Source organism: Giraffa tippelskirchi, chromosome 11 (assembly GCF_054371585.1).
Source record: "Giraffa tippelskirchi isolate mGirTip1 chromosome 11, T2T-mGirTip1v1.2.pri, whole genome shotgun sequence".
Taxonomy (NCBI): domain Eukaryota; kingdom Metazoa; phylum Chordata; class Mammalia; order Artiodactyla; family Giraffidae; genus Giraffa; species Giraffa tippelskirchi.
The window spans coordinates 128867890-128887935 of NC_137285.1; the positions used below are offsets into that span (position 1 = coordinate 128867890).

At 41.0% G+C, this 20046-nt stretch overlaps 1 protein-coding gene across 2 annotated transcripts in view; it reads right to left on the reverse strand.

Moving 5' to 3' along the window:
* Positions 1 to 4641: 4641 nt before the first annotated feature.
* The window catches only part of CCDC34 (coiled-coil domain containing 34), a 104851-nt gene continuing 89446 nt past the window's right edge, over positions 4642 to 20046 (reverse strand). Inside the window, exon 8 of one of the 2 annotated variants that reach the window (XM_081544070.1) lies at positions 4642 to 5614. The gene's annotated coding sequence lies outside the window, so the exon portion shown is untranslated. Of the gene's footprint in view, positions 5615 to 10434; positions 11299 to 20046 lie in introns of those variants that run through there. The other variant, XM_081544071.1, reaches the window with a different exon arrangement.

Consider the following 20046-nt stretch of genomic DNA (forward strand, 5'->3'; position numbering starts at 1 on the left):
TTCATAAGACTCATATAGTATTTTGTGAAAATGCAGATTCTATTTCAAGAAGTCTGGACAGAGCCTGAGATACTGCCTGCTAACCAGCTCCCAGGTGATGATGTGGCTGCTGACCAATGGACTGCACTGAGTAGAAAGGGTCTGCAGCATTTAATGTCAAGACTTTACATTATCTTAGGTGTCCTTAGTGATGATGTGAGGGGAAGCATGTCAATGAAATCTGCACCCACATGGTAACATGGTGGAAGGAAAAGTGGAAACAAAGAAGAATAGAGGAGAAATAGAGAAGGAGAAAAAGAAGGAAGAAGGGGAAGAGGGAAACAAGGGAGAAAGAAGAGAATGAAAGAAAAGAAGAGAATAAAAATACATAAAATGGAATGAAGCGAGAGAAGAAGAAAAAGAAGAGAAGCGAAAAGCAAAGGAGAAAAGGAAAGATATTCCCATCTGAATGCAGAGTTCCAAAGAATAGCAAGGAGAGATAAGAAAGCTTTCCTCAGCGATCAACGCAAAGAAATAGAGGAAAACAACAGAATGGGAAAGACTAGAGATCTCTTCAAGAAAATTAGAGATACCAAGGGAACATTTCATGCAAAGATGGGCTCGATAAAGGACAGAAATGGTGTGGACCTAACAGAAGCAGAAGATATTAAGAGGTGGCAAGAATACACAGAAAAACTGTACAAAAAAGATCTTCACGACCCAGATAATCACGATGGTGTGATCACTCACCTAGAGCCAGACATCCTGGAATGTGAAGTCAAGTGGGCCTTAGAAAGCATCACTACAAACAAAGCTAGTGGAGGTGATGGAATTCCAGTTGAGCTATTTCAAATCCTGAAAGATGATGCTGTGAAAGTGCTGCACTCAATATGCCAGCAAATTTGGAAAATTCAGCAGTGGCCACAGGACTGGAAAAGGTCAGTTTTCATTCCAATCCCAAAGAAAAGCAATGCCAAAGAATGCTCAAACTATCACACAATTGCACTCATCTCACATGCTAGTAAAGTAATGCTTAAAATTCTCCAAGCCAGGCTTCAGCAATACGTGAACCGTGAACTTCCAGATGTTCAAGCTGGTTTTAGAAAAGGCAGAGGAACCAGAGATCAAATTGCCAACATCTGCTGGATCATCAAAAAAGCAAGAGAGTTCCAGAAAAACATCTATTTCTGCTTTATTGATGATTCCAAAGCCTTTGACTGTGTGGATCACAATAAACTGTGGAAAATTCTGAAAGAGATGGGAATACCAGACCATCTGACCTGTCTCTTGAGAAACCTGTATGCAGGTCAGGAAGCAACAGTTAGAACTGCACATGGAACAACAGACTGGTTCCAAATAGGAAAAGGAGTACGTCAAGGCTGTATATTGTCACCCTGCTTATTTAACTTATATGCAGAGTACATCATGAGAAACGCTGGGCTGGAAGAAACACAAGCTGGAATCAAGATTGCCGGGAGAAATATCAATAACCTCAGATATGCAGATGACACCACCCTTATGCCAGAAAGTGAAGAAGAACTAAAGAGCCTCTTGATGAAAGTGAAAGAGGAGAGTGAAAAAGTTGGCGTAAAGCTCAACGTTCAGAAAACTAAGATCATAGCATCTGGTCCCATCACTTCATGGCAAATAGATGGGGAAACAGTGGAAACAGTGTCAGACTTTATTTTTTTGGGCTCCAAAATCACTGCTGATGGTGATTGCAGCCATGAAATTAAAAGACGCTTACTCCTTGGAAGGAAGGTTATGACCAACCTAGATAGCATATTTAAAAGCAGAGACATTACTTTGCCAACAAAGGTCCGTCTAGTCAAGGCTATGGTTTTTCCAGTGGTCATGTATGGATGTGAGAGTTGGACGGTGAAGAAAGCTGAGTGCTGAAGAATTGATGCTTTTGAACTGTGGTGTTGGAGAAGACTCTTGAGAGTCTCTTGGACTGCAAGGAAATCCAACCAGTCCATCCTAAAGGAGATCAGTCCTGGGTGTTCATTGGAAGGACTGATGTTGAAGCTGAAACTCCAATACTTTGGCCACCTCATGCGAAGAGTTGACTCATTGGAAAAGACTCTAATGCTGGGAAGGATTGGGGGCAGGAGGAGAAGGGGACGACAGAGGATGAGATGGTTGGATGGCATCACCGAGTCGATGGACATGGGTTTGGGTAAACTCCAGGATTTGGTGATGGACAGGGAGCCCTGGCGTGGTGCGATTCATGGGGTCGCAAAGAGTCGGACATGACTGAGCAACTGAACTGAACTGAACTGAGGTGGGTTCCTCTGGCATATGTGGAAAGAAGTATCTCCATCCTCATAGCCTATAGTGCCAGCAGACCACTGCTATAAAAATCTCAGATTCTTTTATTTTCACGGTTGTTGGCCAGTTACTTTCAGATATGTAGCATAGTGTCCTCTAGTCCAGGGACTTCCAGACTTTCTGATCATGGCTCCCCTGAGAAATACATTATATGCAGTGACTTACCAAACACACACACACAGGCTCATTCTACAAATGCCTTACAGAATAATACTTGCCATTAATATTAGCAAAAGGATATTTCCTATTCAATTCAATCCCATACGCTAACCTATTCATCTTTCATTTGATCAAATTACAGTCTGATAGAGGGAGACATTTACCTAAGGCCACAGGGGCTGGTTGTGAGCAAGGCAGAGACTGGAACCCAACGTGCCAACCTCACTTTCCACCCACTTCACAGTCACTGGGCCTTGACTGGGTGCACCTGACAACATAAACCCCAGATATGGACTTAAACACAAGTTAGCAAGTTTACATTTCAGCTATGTGTTAGGATAAGATTTTTTAAATTGATAATTGCTTTCTCCTTTTATGTTTTATTATCCCTAGCCCTTACCACTTAAATAATATCAATCTCCATGATCCTTGTTTTTGAAAAGGGATAAGATAGTGCAGAAAAGTAGAAATCATCTTTAGGTGTCTTCTTGGTTTTAGTTTCTAAAAACTTAAGCCAATAAGGGAAGATTTAGAGTTTAGACAGAAAGAGTAACTGTATTTGAAGAGAGATCAGCCAAACCCCAATCACAAGTCATGAAAATATTTGATACTCCCAGGGTTCTTTTTTAATCTTTAGTGATGAGCAGCAACTAAGAAAGTCTTCTTTCTTGAATATATGAGTCATTGAACCAAGAATCTTTTCTTCCTACATCTGTGATGGCATATGGATAGTTTTTTCAAGAAAGAAACACAATAAGCAACAGTTACTCCTGAAGAGGCTTTGACTTTCATTAAAAACATTTTTATGTTGTTTTCATTCTTAAATATGTGCAAATCTTAGCTTTGTGATTTTTAATATCTTCTGTGGTTAATGTAAGCAGTAGAAATTATGTATTAAAATTGGAATTTAAAATAGAAGGGTAATATGTATGAAATATATATAGTCTCAAGAATGCATGAAAATTTTTCTGAAGAATGCATGAGAAACAGCTAACACCTGTTGAGCCAAGAGGTTGATGGTAGGAAGGAGACTTAATAGTACTATTAATGTACTATTTGAATGTGTTTTACCACATTATACATGTTATATATATGTTATTTTTCCAAATTAAAAAAAATTTTGGGTGCTCCAACATTGCCTTCTTCCCACCATACTAAGTCTGCACCACACAGATGGGCACTTACGGTCCTTCATCGCTTCTCCAGTTGGATGGTAATGCTGTTGAAAACAAATGTCATCTAAACCCCCTTGATAGTTCCCACAGCACTAAACACAGGATAAGCATATAGTAGGCATTCAATAGCTACTTGCTGGGGGACTTTTTGTCATAACATTTATGTATGTATTTGCAAAACTATTTGCTTAATGATTTGTCTCTCTCACTGGACAAATTAGAGACTTAATGACTGCTTTGCCAGCAGGGTTCGATCCCTGGGTCAGGAAGATCCCCTGGAGAAGGGAATGGCAACTTACTCCAGTATTCTTGCCTGGAGAATCCCACGGACAGAGGAGTCTGGTGGACTATAGTCCATGAAGTCGTAAAGAGTGACTAACTTTCTGTGTCACTCAGAGCGACTGAGTGACTAACTTTCTTTTTCCTTTTGCTTACCACTGGATCCCTGGCACTTATCTTTGGACCTGATACATGATAGGTGCTCAATAAATATATTTTTAAATATGTATTTATTTATTTGGCTGCTCTGGGTCTTAGTTGCAACACATAGTATCTTCAATCATCATTGTGGCATGCAAAATCTTTAGTTTTGGCATGTAGGCTGTTCCTTCCCTGATTAGGGGTCAAGCCTGGTCCCCCTGCATAGGGATCATGGAGTCTTAGCTACTCGACCACCAGGCAAGTCCCTCAATGAATATTTTCTGAATGATAAGATAAGAAATGAAAGAATAAGTAGACCATTGCACAACCAGAAATTCATGCCATTTCTCTGAGCATCTCCAGGTTCATTTTACTTTTTCCATTTGGACTGTGTAGACAAATAATTACCCAGTGAATTTTGTTTCTTGGAAGCACTGAAAGCATAACCTCATCTGCCCCTTGAGTCACAGACCAGGAACTCTGTCACAGGGATGAATGTCTAGGATTTCCCTGAAGACTTAGCCCAGGTGAAAACAGTAAGTTGTTTTACCAAAGCAAATAATTCCCAACAGCAACATTTATGTTATTTATTTTTATTTGAAATTTTACAGAAGGAAGCCAGAGTTGCTGTTAGAAGTTCATGTTGGATTTTTTTGTCCAAGATCTTGAGTTAAACAAATCTCCAAAAAGGTTGTCAGATTGGTATGTTTTAGGATAGTGGGGGGGAAATTGCCCCTGCAATTTTGTAAAAAAACAAAGAGCAAACAAGGCTAAAGGAAACTACAATAAACAAAGAATCTGGGCAGGGGGGACATTCAGTCCCTAACACTACTTAACAAGTCATTCCAAAACTTAGTGCCTCAAGACAGTTATAATGCTTTTTTATTATTTATTTATGTATTATTTATTAATTCTAAAGCTAATATCTATTATTAAGATAACAATGAAAATCATTTATTTCTTCCTCCCCTCCCATCCTGGTAAAGTATCCATCTGCAATCCAAGAGACCTGGGTTTGATCCCTGGGTTGGGAAGATCTTCTGGACAAGGATATGGCAACCCACTCCAGTATTCTTGCCTGGAGAATTCCATGGACAGAGAGCGTGGTGGGCTACAGTCCATCGGGTCACAGAGAGTCAGACACAACTGAGTGACTAACAGTTTCCATCCCCAATTTGTTCCTCCTCCCAGGCTTGCTAGCTCAGTGAATAGGACCACGGGTCACACACTCTCCCAAGACCAAAATCTGGGGTAATCTTAATTCCCTCGTTTCGCCTCATCTTCCACAGCCAATGGAGCACAGAGTACTAATATGATTATTGCCATCTGCTTTAGTCAGATGGGGCAGCTATCTAACAAAATATTGTGGATAGGGTGTTTAAACAGACATTTACTTCTCAGAATTCTGGAGGCTAGGAAGTCCAAGGTCAAGGTGTCAGCAAATTTGGTCCCTGGTGAGAACCTCCTTCCTGGCTTGCAGATAGTTGCCTTCTTGCTGTGTCTTCACATGGCAGAGAGAAAGGAGTCTGGTCTCTCTTCTCTTCTTTTTTCTATTGAAGCATAACTGATTTTCAATGTTGTGTTAATTTCTACTGTACAGCAAAGTGATTCAGTCACACACACACACACACACACACACACATTCTTTTTTTGTATATTCTTTTCCGTATAGTTTATCACAGGATATTGAATATAGTTTGCTGTGTTATACAGTAGGACTCTGTTGTTTCTCTTCTTCCTCTTATGAGAACACCAGTCCCCTCAGGGGGACCCCACCTTTCAAGAATTCATCTAAACCTGTTTATAGCCCAAAGGCCCCATCTCCTAATACCATCACATTGGGGCATGGGGCTTCAACATAGGATCTGGGCCAGGGGGGCATTCCATCCCTAACACTCCTTAACTAATCATTCCAAAACTTAGTGCCTCAAGACTCTTGGTTCTGTGTGTTAACAGGATCAGTTGAGTGGTGCATATCAGGGGTCTCTCATGCAATTGTGGTCCTGTGTCAGCTGGTTGTTCAAGACGTCTGGACGTTCATGTGCTGACAGCAAGTGACAACTACCAGCTGGGAGCTCAGCTGGGGCTGTCAACCAAAGTGACTATGCGTAGCCTTTCCGTGTGTCTGGAGCTCCTTGCTGCATGGCAGCTGGATTCCAAGACAGATCAACCCAAAAGCAAGCATTCCAAAAGACCCAGGTGACAGTTGTGACCTCTGTATTACCTGTACATTGGTAATTTGATACAAAATCTTGATGAGATTCATCTCCTATTTTTTGGTAAAAATATTTCTTAGGTGGTTCCATACTACCAGTGGAAGGAATATAATTCCTGGTTTCTTGTCTTTTTAAAATAACAGCCATTGATAAATTGTGGTGCTGGAGAAGACTCTTGAGAGTCCCTTGGAGAGCAAGGAGATCAAACCAGTAAATCCTAAAGGAAATCAACACTGAATATTCATTGGAAGAACTGATGCTGAAGCTGAAGCTCCAATACTTTGGCCACCTGAAGCAAAGAGCCAATTCATTAGAAAAGACTCTGATGCTGGGAAAGATTGAGGGTAAGAGGAGAAGAGGGTGACAGGATGAGGTGGTTGTATGGCATCACCAACTCACTGGACCTGAGTGTGAGCAAATTCTGGGAAGTAGTGAAGGACAGGGAAGCCTGGGGTGCAGCAGTTCATGGAGTCGCAAAGAGTCAGACACGACTTCGCAACTGAACAACAACAATTGATGATCAAAAGTCTAGATAAAGTAATTCATCAGGAGTTCAAATTTGCGCTTTTCAGAGATCATTCTGACAATAGTATGTTATCTTAAAAAAGGAATAAATGTCACAGTTATGGGCAACTGCTTGAAAATGGCAATCAAAATCAAGTCACAATGATATAAAGATTTATTGGGTACTTCATCCTGGTTTGGTCATTTTAATAGTCTAAAAATGAGCTCAAAGGGAAGGGAAAAAAGGAAAACATTGTTTTGGCATACTCTTTCACTGACACTGTTCAATTATTTCAAAAAAATCCTCATTTAAAAATAATTTTAACTAAAACCTCAGCCCTTAAAGGTTAACAAAAATTTCTTTCACCCCCACAATCAGGATGGATAACTGTAGTCTGAAAAATTGGGTTCCCTCAAAGGCTTACTTTTTCTTTCCTTTCTCCTCTTTTTCCTCCTTTCTTTTTTTCTCTACTTCCTACCTGCCTCCCCTTCCCCACATTCCTTTTTCACTTTTATTTTTCAGGCAAGGAAATATCTTGAGCTTTAAAAAAAAAAGGCAACCAATCACACATGTAACAAAATTATAAACATTGTAATAAAAGCTGCTTTTATCTAGAAGTTTCCTGAACTGAGGCGTATGTACCCCACTGTAGTAGCCATGGCCAGACCTCTTCCTGGAAGGTCAGATTGCATTTCAGCAATAAATCAAACCCTATCTGCATCACTTGAGAGGAGGCAGAGTGGTGGAGAGGGTAGAGCACGAGCTTTGGAGCCTAATCAACCTTGACCGGATGGATTCCCAGCTCCACCACAAAGCATGTCATGACTGTTACAGTTCCAAGAGGAGAGAGGTACTTCTCAGGCTTTAATGAGCCTTCCAACCACCTGTGGATTCTGTTAGAATGCAGAATCCGAGGCAATAGTCTTGGTGTGGGGCCTGAGATTCTGCTTTTCGGACGCACTCCCGCGTAATACCTATGCTGCTAGACTATGCGTCACAGGAGCCACTGTTACTGCCATGAAATAAAGTTGATCCTTTGTAAGCATTTCCTCAATGGAACAGAATTCTCCTCACTGGATCATGAGCGAGCACATCAAGTGACATAGTCACTGCCTCCATGATCCCTACTAGTTGAAACCGTCTCTCACATAACTTTGTAATAAGCGGTATCACTTACTCCTTGACCACAGGGTATTTATGGTAACTTACTCCAAGTAATGCTGTGTGTGAAAAAAGAGACCCGGCGCTGCCCTATGCAAAGAGAAGACAGTGAGAAGGTCTGGAAGCCCACCAAGAAGCAATACTCTTGTCTCTGTCCAAGAGAAACCAACGTTTTACCACAGGACTGAAGTCTGGGTGGCCCTTTGGGTTTCCAGTCTGCATCAGAGGCACACACAAAAAAAACTGACATTATGATAATTAGTCTCTACAACATGCTTTCAAGGGAGGCATTATTAGACCCATGTTATAGGTGGAGAAACTACAGACACGAAGAAGCTATTTTTCCCACCCGAGGCCACCCAGTGTCAGGGATGAAAATGAGGTCAAGAACCAAAAGCTAGGAGCAAGCCATCCTCAGCATAAGCCAGGAGACATTTTCTACAAGGAATGTTAAACTAAGCTTTTTGATCAGCACCTAAATATATTTCTTGTAGAAAATATTGCATGGCTTACGCTGAGGAGTTTAAGATCCCACGCTTGCAATGCAGGGGGCATGGGTTCGATATCTGGTCAGGGAACTCAGACTGCGCATGCCACATGGTATGGCCGAAAGAAAAAGTAAAAGGTAGACGAGCACAGAAGAGCTCTAGATAAAATATTTTGTTATTTGTTATAATTTGATGTGATTTTGAATGTATTTGTCACCACAAATGTTTTCCACAATCCCCGTTTCTCGAATGTCTTTTACGATTACACCTGTGTGACTTTGGACGTGTTACTTAATCTCTCTGTGCCCTCATTTCCTCATCTGTGAAAAACTGGGATAATAATTTCCTCCCTTGTGAAAACTGGGGATCTCACTCAGAATGAAATGAGGTCATGCGTGTAAGGAACTTTAGCAGAGTCTGGCATGTGGGGGGTATCACGTGGCCGTTATTCCTGCACAGATAGGGCCACACATCTGCTCAACAATAAGGCAAGTTTGTCTGTGGTAGGAGCTGTGGGGTTCACTGCTCTCTGTTCCCCACGAGGCTTGAGTGGCAGTAAACTTGGAGTAGGCTTTAAAAAGTAATTTTGTCCGAATCCCAAAGGACAAGGGATTCTCCATATGACTCAATTCCCTTCCTAAGTTTCATACTGTTCAGTCATACCCCTTTAACTAAATATTTACCATTGTATACATGAGATACCCAGTTTCCAAGAATGTTTTTGTTATCATGATTTCTTCATATTTTATAATCTTCAAAGTGATTTCACAAACATCATTTCACTGAAATCTGATATCAATTCTATGAAGAAGCAAACTCTAAATGTGTTCATTTTATGTATGGGGAAACTGAGATACTCTGAAATAATTGCCTCCAGGTCATATTGATTAATAGTAATAATAATTACTGACATTTTTGAAAACCCAGTATTAGGTTAAACAGAAGAAAATGCTGATATTCTACCACTTTAAAGCTACAAAATAGTAATTTTATATTGTCTAACATAAATGCTAAGTGTATCTGTCATTTAAACCTCATATCAACCCTATAAAGTAAGAACAACTCTCCATTTTATCAACAAGGGGAATAAAGATTTAGAGGCAAAGACATTTGCCCAAGGTCAAACCATAGAGCCAGGGTTCAGAGCCCAAACTATTAACAACTCTGCCGTATGTCCTAGAAAATGGCAGGACTTGCACTGCTACCCGAATCTCTGACTACTAATGAAACATTTTTAGTATTAAAAACATAACTTGTTCATACTCACTCTCTGTAACAGCTACATAAGGGAGAAAAGATCATCCCCATATTGAAAATGAGAAAGCTGAGACTCAGAACTGTTTCGTGGCTTGGCCAAAGTCAAACAGCCCTTAAATTTTGGAATTGAGACTCAAACCAAGGCTGTGCAACTTCAACATTTGGGTTCTTGCCACCACATCAGTGGTTCCCAAGTCTCCTGGGGACCTTTAGAAACTGCCAAAATCCCAGTGAGTCTGTAAACAAATTAAATAACAACCTGTTCCCAAGGTGGCTCAAGTGGTAAAGTAACCCGCCAGCCAATGCAGAAGTCACAGGAAAGACGGGTTAGATCCCTGGGTTGGGAAGATCCCCTGGAGGAGGAAATGCACCCCACTCTAGTATCCTCACCTGGGAAATCCCATGGACAGAGGAGCCTGGTGGGCTACGGTCCATGGGGTCAGTCTGACATGATTGAGCATACACACACACTTGAGGCAGAACACATGAATGCATAGTTTTTGAAACTTCCCAAGTGACCTTAGTGGGCAGACAAGCTTGGGAGCCACTGTACTACCCAGGCTCCAACCATCCCCACCCCACCTACTACATCTTCTACTGTATGGTAGCTACAGGCCCTGAAGACTCTGCTATCAGTTTAACCCCACAGTCGTGAGCTTAATTGTGTTTTATACAGCATGAGTGTCTATTTCACAGACGCATTCTGCAGAGAGCTCCCAGCAGCAACAAAAACAAGCCAAAGCAATGGGCCAATCGCATTATCTTCCCACTAACAACAATCAGCTGTCACTGAGGCTAAAGTGCACAATGGTTCATCGAGGGAGACCCTCCACTCTCCTGAGTATTTAGCTCCCTCCTCAACCGGTACCCTGAAGGGAGACAGCTGAGCATCACTGGAGTCTGGTCGGGGAGTGAGGAGGCGGCTCTGGCCAGCCCTGCGGAGTGCGGCAGCCTCCACCATCACCATCACTCGCATTTGCCATATGCAGGGTCAGGACCACGCTACTGGATGTGAACAGGGGGGCATGTATTGCCTCCCACTAGGTCCAGTCACCACCAGTTCAGAATATTTCATCTGTCCGAACTTCGCTTATTTTCAAAAATATGCTTCTTTGATTTCTGCAAGCCAAACCCATGGAAAAATAACGGAAACCAAATGCCAGGGAAATGGCGCCAAGGCAAACACATGTGAGCCCTGAAATAACAGGAGATACTGTGGTCACGTCTGACCTTCTGAACCGTGCTATGGGTTGAAGCAAAAACAGCTCTTGCTGCTGCTTATGGGGTGCATGGTAATGCTAGTTTATTTGTAATGCAGAAGAACTTGGGTTTAGCGAGATTGCCTTTTGAAAGTTGGACTCAGCCAAGGGGCCAGAAATAATATCCTTTTGAGGAATGACTGTTTTGTTTTGTTTTTTTTTAAACAAAAGACACCCTTCACCTCTGGAATCAACACAAGCCCAGAATCTCCTGATTTTTATCTGTCAAATGATTAATATCTAAGACTCCCAGAGCTTCTACAAATGTTTCTCTTCTGATTATAGCAATATTTTGGTGCAGTCTAACATAGAAGCAGGAATGCAAGTTCACTTGTTGATTTCAGCAGCCTGCAAGAGATAAATGTGGAAGGGCTCAGATGGGAACATAAAATGATGACTCGGGGTCAAAAGTGAATACACAGAAGGCTCCTGGATCCCACATTAACCAGTTCAGGCCCCAGTAGTAAAGCAGTCTCAGACCAAATAAAGGGCTGCCAACAGTTACATTCTCAGTAGCTGTATTCTGGGCACACAAAGCAAGTTACCCAGAGGAATTTGCTCCATGTTAATGTTACTAAGAAAACACCACAAGCTACAGAGTTCATGCAAATGAAGACTGGTTCCCATGGAAGAGATTAAAACAATTGCCAAGCTTGCCTAAGAATGAAATACACATTTTCACGTTGTTTTTTGGGTAATATTCTCTTCCTTTAGTTACATCATTTGCTACGTATCCAGATGTGTCTTAAAGAGAAAAAAATACATTGTAAAGCTAGCTTTACTGTAATTATCATGGGGAAAACACCCTATAAAAGAAATAATACAATTATTTTGTAGTGCTGTATGTTCAAGTGTAATTACTTTTCATGTTAATATATTTAATCCTCACAAATAGGGATTGCTATTAATGGCCAGAAATTCTATTGACATTTTTATTTTAATGGAGCCATATTTATCAATCTTTTCATCTGTTCTTTCTCTTGCTAGGAAATGAAAAAATCAAAGCATTATTCAATAATTTAAAAAATCCCCAAAATAAAAACATTTCTCCTGTATTTTCTTCTACGAAGTTCCAGTGTTCAATTTTCATATTTAGGTTTATAATTTATCATGAATTTACTTTGGAACATGTGGGGTAGGAATCAAATATATTTTTCCCAAAAGGATAACCAATTTTCCTAGTAGCACTTATTCCTAGTACCACCATCCTTTCCACACCAATAATGTCACATTCCTTACATGTCAGGTTTACCTATCAGTGTGGGTTGGCTTCAGAGCTCTGTTCTGTTTATTCCTGTCATGACACTATACAATCTTAATTGCTACAGTTTTATAGCAAGTTTATATCCAATAGAAGAATTCCAACACCCTCCTCACCAATCTTGTCTGTTATTTTTTGATACCAAAATTTATATCAATTTTAGGATGACTTGATTAAGTTCCAAGAAAAACTCTATTGAGGTTTTTGCTATAATTTGCAAGTTAATTTGGAGGAATTGATATCTTCTTGATACTGAGTTATCACATCTATGAACAAGGTATGTTTCTCCATTTCTGTTGCCTTTTTACCCCTGATTAACAGAAAGAGTCTTTGTTTTATCCTTGATTTTAAAGCAAAAGATTTTAACATGTCATCCTTAAAAAATGTCTGCTGTAGATTTTTAGTACATGCCCTAATTAATTGAGCAAGTTTCCTTCTACTTCTATTTTCCTAAGTTTTTAATCATTGATAGGTATTGAATTTTATCAAACCCTGTTGATATTTTTCTCCTTTCATCTTTTTAATATCAACTCTTCTTTGCATTCCTATGATAAATCCACTTTTATTTTAATAGGTTTATTAATATTCTAGTATTCTGTTTATAAGCACATTTATTGGACTGGCCAAACTCAAATGAACTTTTTGACCTACAAAATATTTGTAAATGTAGCTGGTTTATAATCTTTTTTTCTTATACTCTGAGTTAGAAAATGTTCCCTTTCCTTCTATTCTTTGATAAAATTGTTATCAGCCTGCAGTTATCTGTTCCCTGAATGATTAGTCCACTCATCTGGTCTTATGGAGGGTTAGCGGGTTAACTTTCAATGACTAGTTCCATTTCTTTACTCGTGAGGTTTGTACTCCTGTTTCCATTTTTTCTTGAGATAGTTTTGATGTCATTTTCTACTTGAAATTTGATGTCATATTTTTCTATTTGAAATTTCTGTCTTTTCAAATTTATGGGCATGTTTTCCTCTTTTTATCTTTATGATATCTGTAGTTATAACTCCTTTTTCATTTCTAATATTGTTGGTGAATTTTTTTTTAAGTTTTACTAAATTAGTTTTTATTTCAAAGCATCAGTTGGACTGAACACTGTGCCCCACCCAGACTCAGTAGGGTCCTTTAACCCCTCTTCTAGATTCAGGGTGGTTTTGCTTCCAGTGCTCAGTCGTGTTCAACTCTTTGCAACCCCATGGACTATAGCCCACCAGGTGCTTCTGTCCGTGGAATCCTCCAGGCAAGAATACTGGAGTGGGTTGCCATTGCCATTTCCTTCTCCAGGAGATCTTCCTGAGCAGGGATAGAACCTGAGTCTCCTACATTGCAGATGTATTCTTTACCATCTGAGCCACCAGACCAGCAGCTGAAACTCTTCCTCAGAGGACTGTCCTCAGGCTGCTGGAGCCACTCTGCCCACCTATGCAGAGCAGCCTAAGTGTCTGGGAACCCAAATCCACTCCAGTTAACCTTTAGCCAATAACTGACAGTTGTGGGAATATGGAAGCCCACCCTCACCCTCACCCCCAACCAAGAGAAGTGGCTCTGAAGCATAACTCACACTTCTGAAGCCCTCCATGGGATAAGGCTGAAGCTGTTTTCTGTGGAACCTGGACTGAGATTGCACCCTTGTTTACCTTCTTTTCCCCTGACTGACTGTCCCCGCTCCCTCACATTCTTCTCTAGGAGCATTTCCATAGTAAATCAAGGACACACTCATCTTCAACTCAGAGTTTGCTTTGGAGGAACACAATAAGATAGAGTTTAAGTTCTATGGACTATGTTTTGTTTTCTGTGACTTTCATTAATGCATTTCCTCTTTATTATTTTTTTTCCATTATTCTTGGCAGAAGGTATTTTCTTGAATGGATGCTTAGCTCCTTCACTGTTAGTCTCTTTTTCTAATATGATCCTTTCAGGTTATAAATTTTACTCTAAGTACTGCTTTAGCTACATCCCACAAGCTTTCATGTGGTTACATTTTCATTTTTTAGGTGTAAATGTTCCTCATTGTCATGATTATTTCCTCTTTGTGAAATCATTAGTGCTGGTTACTGACATCTCCAGCTCTCCTCTTTGGTCAGGTCCCTATCCCAAAGTCAGCCATGGCAATGGAGGTCCTTTGGCCAACATAAGATGAGTGGAAGTAATGGTGTCATTTTGGGGCAGAAAATTTTAACAGCCACACACTCTCCCCTCCACTACAGCAACTGATTCTATGCCAGGTGGCAGAAGCTCAATCAGCTTGGGTCTCAGAGTGAGGAAAATGGGAAACAGAGCTCCCAGCTGACTTACACTAGAAATGTACCATAAATGGGAAGTAAACCTCCATTGTTTTAAGATCTTGAGATATTTTAGGTCTGTGCATTATTGTGGCATAATTTACACTCATCTGACTCTTGCATCTACCACAGTCTACAGAAGTGTTTTTCCTTCTCTCTTTCTAATTTTCAAATGTATAGAGTAGTTCCAAGTATCTTTTTTTTTCAAGTTTGTACCTTATTGGAGAATGGTCAGAGAATATATCCTATATGATACTAAGTCTTTGGTATTTGATGCGATTTCCTTTGTGGGCTAGAAAACCATCAGTTCTGGGGTCGTATATGTGTGGTGCTAGTGGTAAAGATCCTGCCTGCCAATGCAGGAGACATAAGAGACACGGGTTCAATCGCTGGGTCAGAATCAGAATCTGCCTTGTAAAATGGTCCAGGTGATTTGTATGTCCCTTGAAATTTGAGAAGCCCTCAACTAGGGAACAGCAGCTTCCCACGTGGCGCTAGTGGTAAAGAACCCGCCTGCCAGTGCAGGTAGACCTAAGAGTTGAGGGTTCGATCCCTGGGTCGGGAAGATCCCCTGGAGGAGGGCACAGCAACCCACCCCAGTATTCTTGCCTGGAGAATCCCATGGACAGAGGAGCCTGACAGGCTACAGTCCATAGAGTTGCACAGAGTTGGACACAACTGAAGCGACTTAGCAGTTGTTCAAACCTTAGGTATCTTTACTAGTTTCTGACTTTAAATCTATTAATTACTGAGAGATGTTTTTATAAACCTAAAACCTACAGATTTTCAAGTTTTCCTTTATAAATCAATTGATTTCTGCGTTAAATTATGTGCAAACAAGGGGTGAATTATTTATGTTTGAGTATAAAGTTAACTTCTTTAATAACGCATTTTGTTTTAAAACCTATTTCTCAAAGTGGTTGCTTCCGAAGATACCACTGCATGGGGTATCACTGGCTTGAGGTCACTTCATAAAATGATGTCTCAGCTGGGCAGGTATGGCAGCCACATCCAGGACCACTCATATTGATAAATTCAAGTTCTAAACCCATATGCGATAGGCCTCTCTTCCTTGTCATCTTCTTGTACTGAGGGTTGATTTTTCTCTAGTTCCCTTGAGTGACAGTATAACTCTTTGGCAGTTTCAGCTTTAGGATGGGGAATTAGTTCCAATTCTTCAGCTCAGGCAGGCCCACCATGGTCTCCTCTCCCATCCCTACATCCCTATGTGTAGCCACAGCATCAGCCCATAATCTTTCTCCTTTGGTTTTCACAGCCTCGCTCCCTTTTCCCCCTTAGGAATTTATTTACTGTAACTAGTACTTATAACGGAGAAGGCAATGGCACCCCACTCCAGTACTCTTGCCTGGAAAATCCCATGGACGGAGGAGCCTGGTAGGCTACAGTCCACGGGGTCGCTAAGAGTCCAACGACTGAGCGACTTCACTTTCACTTTTCCCTTTAATGCACTGGAGAAGGAAATGGCAACCCACTCCAGTATTCTTGCCTGGAGAATCCCAGGGACGGCGGAGCCTGGTGGGCTGCCGTCTATGGGGTCGCAGAGTCGGACATGACTGAAGCGACTTAGCAGTAGCAGTACTTATAAGAGTTTTCCATTGGGAGGATGTTAGGTTATCTACTAGTGCCAGCAGAACTAGAAGTTGTCTTAATTATATTTTATAACTGCATGTCAATAACACTTTTGCCTTTCTAAGATCAGTAGGCTGAAAGCAGGATTTCTGATAGGATAGAGAAAAGAGAACTGTGTTTCTGTAATTGGAGGATCTTTTTAGTCTATCATCTCCAAGAAAAGAGGATAATAATTACTACCACACCCTAATTTTTTTTCTCTTTATGTTTTCCCTGTCCCTCCGTTTTTCCCTGGAGGCAAAAACTAGAAATAGGAGCTTCAGAGAGCTCAGAAGGTTAATCAGTGAAGGAACACTGTTGATGATAACAACAGAATTAATAATGAATTGACATTTATTAACATTTAAATAGGGCTTTCCTGGTGGCTCAGTGGTAAAGAACATGCCTGCTAATGCAGGAGATGCACGTTTGATCCCTGGGTCAGGAAGATCCCCTGGAGAAAGGAACGGCTACCCACTCCAGTATTCTTGCCTGGAGAATTCCATGGACAGAGAAGCCAGGCTGGCTACAGATTTAAATAAGCCAGGGCCTGAACAAATGTTTTATACATGTTCTTTCATTGAACCTAGAAACCTTATGAGCGACTAGACCTGAAGATGCTAAGCAATCTGCTCAGGTCCACACGCTTAGGATGTGGTAAAGATCCCAGTTTTAGTCATCTGAAGCCAGAGCCTGCCATGGCCTGCACTCTTCCTCCAACGTTCCAATTTGAATGTTGAAATTGCTATTCTTTACTTAATACCCCTTTATCTTCTTACCCCAACACAACATCTACTTAACCTTATCATTCCTTCCCATGTTAGAAAGGCAAAGGAATATTATGCAAATACAGGTTTCTGGAGGATAACTCCTGACTGCACTGTAGAACCCAGCTCAGGTGACACCTCCTCCAGGAGGTTTCCGTGGTTGCTTGTAGGGTAGTTCAGTGACCTTCCTGGAGTTCCTGCAAGCATGCAAACCACAGTTGTTTTATTTCTATGAGCCTTTCCTATTGGTCTATGAGCCTCCTGACTGTTGAGACAGTCACCTGCTCTTTTTTGTATCTCAAGCACATAGCACAGGTCCTGGCACATAGGAGACACTTGGTAAACATTTGATGAGTGAATGAATGAATGGAAATTATCTTTCAGGGAAATGTATATTTATTTGTATTTCAGTTAAATATATTTCCAAAGATGTAGAAGTTTATTATTCTTTAAAAAAATTTATTCTCCGTATGTCCTGAGAACATTCAACAATCTCTCTAGAGATGCATATTTTTCTGATTTATATGTTGTCTGTTTCAAAATTGCTAAGGTGTCACAGGACAAGTGTGGATATACCTAGAGTCTATGACCTTACTCAGCGCAGTGTTTTCCCGGGCCTGGGGTGGTCTGCTCCTCCTGGCTTCAGTTCTTACTACGTGTCTTCTATCCAGTTCTGAGGAACGTTCTGTTTTGCCCTGTGCCCAAGGATTGTTCTCCCGCATTGTGACAGCATGACAACCAGATGGTGCTTCCTCTGTGGGTGGCCACTCCGGGAAACCCTGGGAGTTTTTGCAAACTGATGCATTTATCCTGAAAGCAGCGTTTTGGCATCTTTTTATTCTCCCTGTTCCAAAAGGCAACTTTCGCGTGAATGCCCTTCTTTAAAAAATTGGAACAAACCCAGGCACAGGTATAAATCCACCTGCCCATGGCTGACCCTGCAAGAAACTTTGCTTCCCACTCATTAAAGGCTTCCCTCTCATTAAAGGTGATGAACCGTCTGGCTTTCTCAGAAATTGCATCAAGATGTCTCAGTCACCCGACTTCTATTAAACCATGCCATGCTTTGTGAGCCAAAGCCTGGCTGGAACTGTTCCTCTTCTGAAAAAAAAAGAAAAGAAAAGAAAAGAAAAACCACATATACTCAGGAACTAAGTTCTTCTTAATTGGCCCCAGATGGGATGTGTTAGTATCCCTCCTCTCATTTCATCATAAATCCTTGTAATTAAATAACAAATACTTATTACTTTTGTGCACGCCACGCAGAAGCCAGAAGCAGCTTTTCTCAGCATAGGAAAGCAAGGGGTGAGAGCTAAGACGATAGGGATGAGCAAAGTGGTAGTTTTTTCACACTTAGGTGAAGTAGAAAGGTTACAGTTAAGATGAGCACAGCAGGGCTTGTCTGAGGAAGCTCACTGATCTTAAGTTTCTGCTCTGTTGGTTGATCAGAAAAAAGAAAGCTGCATGGTTAAGAGTATGGACCTTAGTCAGACAGATCTTGGTTTGAACCCTATCTCTGCCAGCCTGTAGTCGCTGCATGAGGTGAGGTAAACCACCTAACCTCTCTGAACTTCAGTCTGCTCATCAATAGAATGATGAAAAAAATTCTTCCTTCATCACAGGGTTGTTATAAACATTAAATGAGAAATCCGTTAGGCCATAGGCACAGTCTTCTCCAGCACCACAATTCAAAAGCATCAATTCTTTGAACTGTAGAGCTGGAGAAGATTCTTGAGAGTCCCTTGGACAGCAAGGAGATCAAACCAGTCAATCCTAAAAGAAATCAACCCTGAATATTCATTGGAAGGAACTGATGCTGAAGCAGAAGCTCCAGTCCTTTGGCCACCTGATGCAAAGAGCAGCCTCATTGGAAAAGACCCTGATGCTGGGAAAGATTGAGGGCAAGAGGAGAAGGGAGAGACAGAGGATGAGATGGTTGGATGGTACCACTGACTCAATGAACATGAATTTGAGCAAACTGAGGGTGATAGTGCAGGACAGGGAAGCCTGGCGTGCTGCAGTTCATGGGGTTGCAAAGAGTCAGGCACGACTTGGTGACTGAACAACAACAACAGTTGGCACGGTACTTGTGCTAACAATAGGCACAGTAGTTGAAACATAGTGAGTAACTATAATTAATTATCCCATGAAATAAGAGCTATTGTTATTATTATTTAAGGAAAACAGAACCAGTTCCATATAAAGAGGAAATGGACAATTTTGTGAATCTGCACAAATTCACACGAAGTGAATTTGCACTTCAGAGCCCACAGACCAAAATAGTTTCTCATCCATGGTCTTATTCTGATGCCTATCCCTCCCCACTAAAAAGCCACCACCTAAGGGCCTTTTCAAGACATATTTTTGACTAGATTAAGAAATTATGAGGACTTTCCTGTGGTCCAGTGGTTAAGAATCTGCCTTCCAATGCGATCTCTGGTCAGAGAACTAAGATCCTACAAACCACGGGGCAACTAAGCCTGTGTACCACAGCTACTGAGCCCATGTGCCACAACTAAGACCCAAAACAGCCAAATAAATAAATATTAAAAAAAAATTGTTATGCTGAGGCAGGCAGAGAAAGCAAGAGCTATTTTACACATTATAAAGGATTTCTTAAGGGGACCAAATCTCATTAATGGCCAGGGTCGCATTGGATAGAATGGCTGGTGAGAGAACCAGAGGACGCATAAGTTTCAATGAGGGAAAAGGGCCAGAAAGAGGTAATGAATGGCTCAAGGCATAGAAAATACTGCAAAGGGGAAACTTTGGAGATTAAGTCACCTGTGGGCCATACAAATAAAAGGGTAGAATGGTGCTGAAAGGGGCTTGAAAGAGAAGACTGGAGTCCAACCTTGCCAATATAAAAACTTTGCTTTAGGTGAGAACTCAAGAAAAGATAAATATTTCGGAAACTGGAGCCATTTCTAAGATTCCTATTGAATGATCTGATTGTGCAAAAATTCATGAGTAATCATGAATCTTCATCCTGTATTTCATTTCAGGCTTAAGTCAGGCTGCATTTAAGAAAGAAATGCAGGAAATCTTAAGCCCCTGTAGTGAAATGAACTAAAGTCCTGATAAACAGTGACTGCCGTGGTATACCGCAGCCCATCCAATCTCTGGACCTTGCCCCAAGTTTATTACTCAAGTCAGG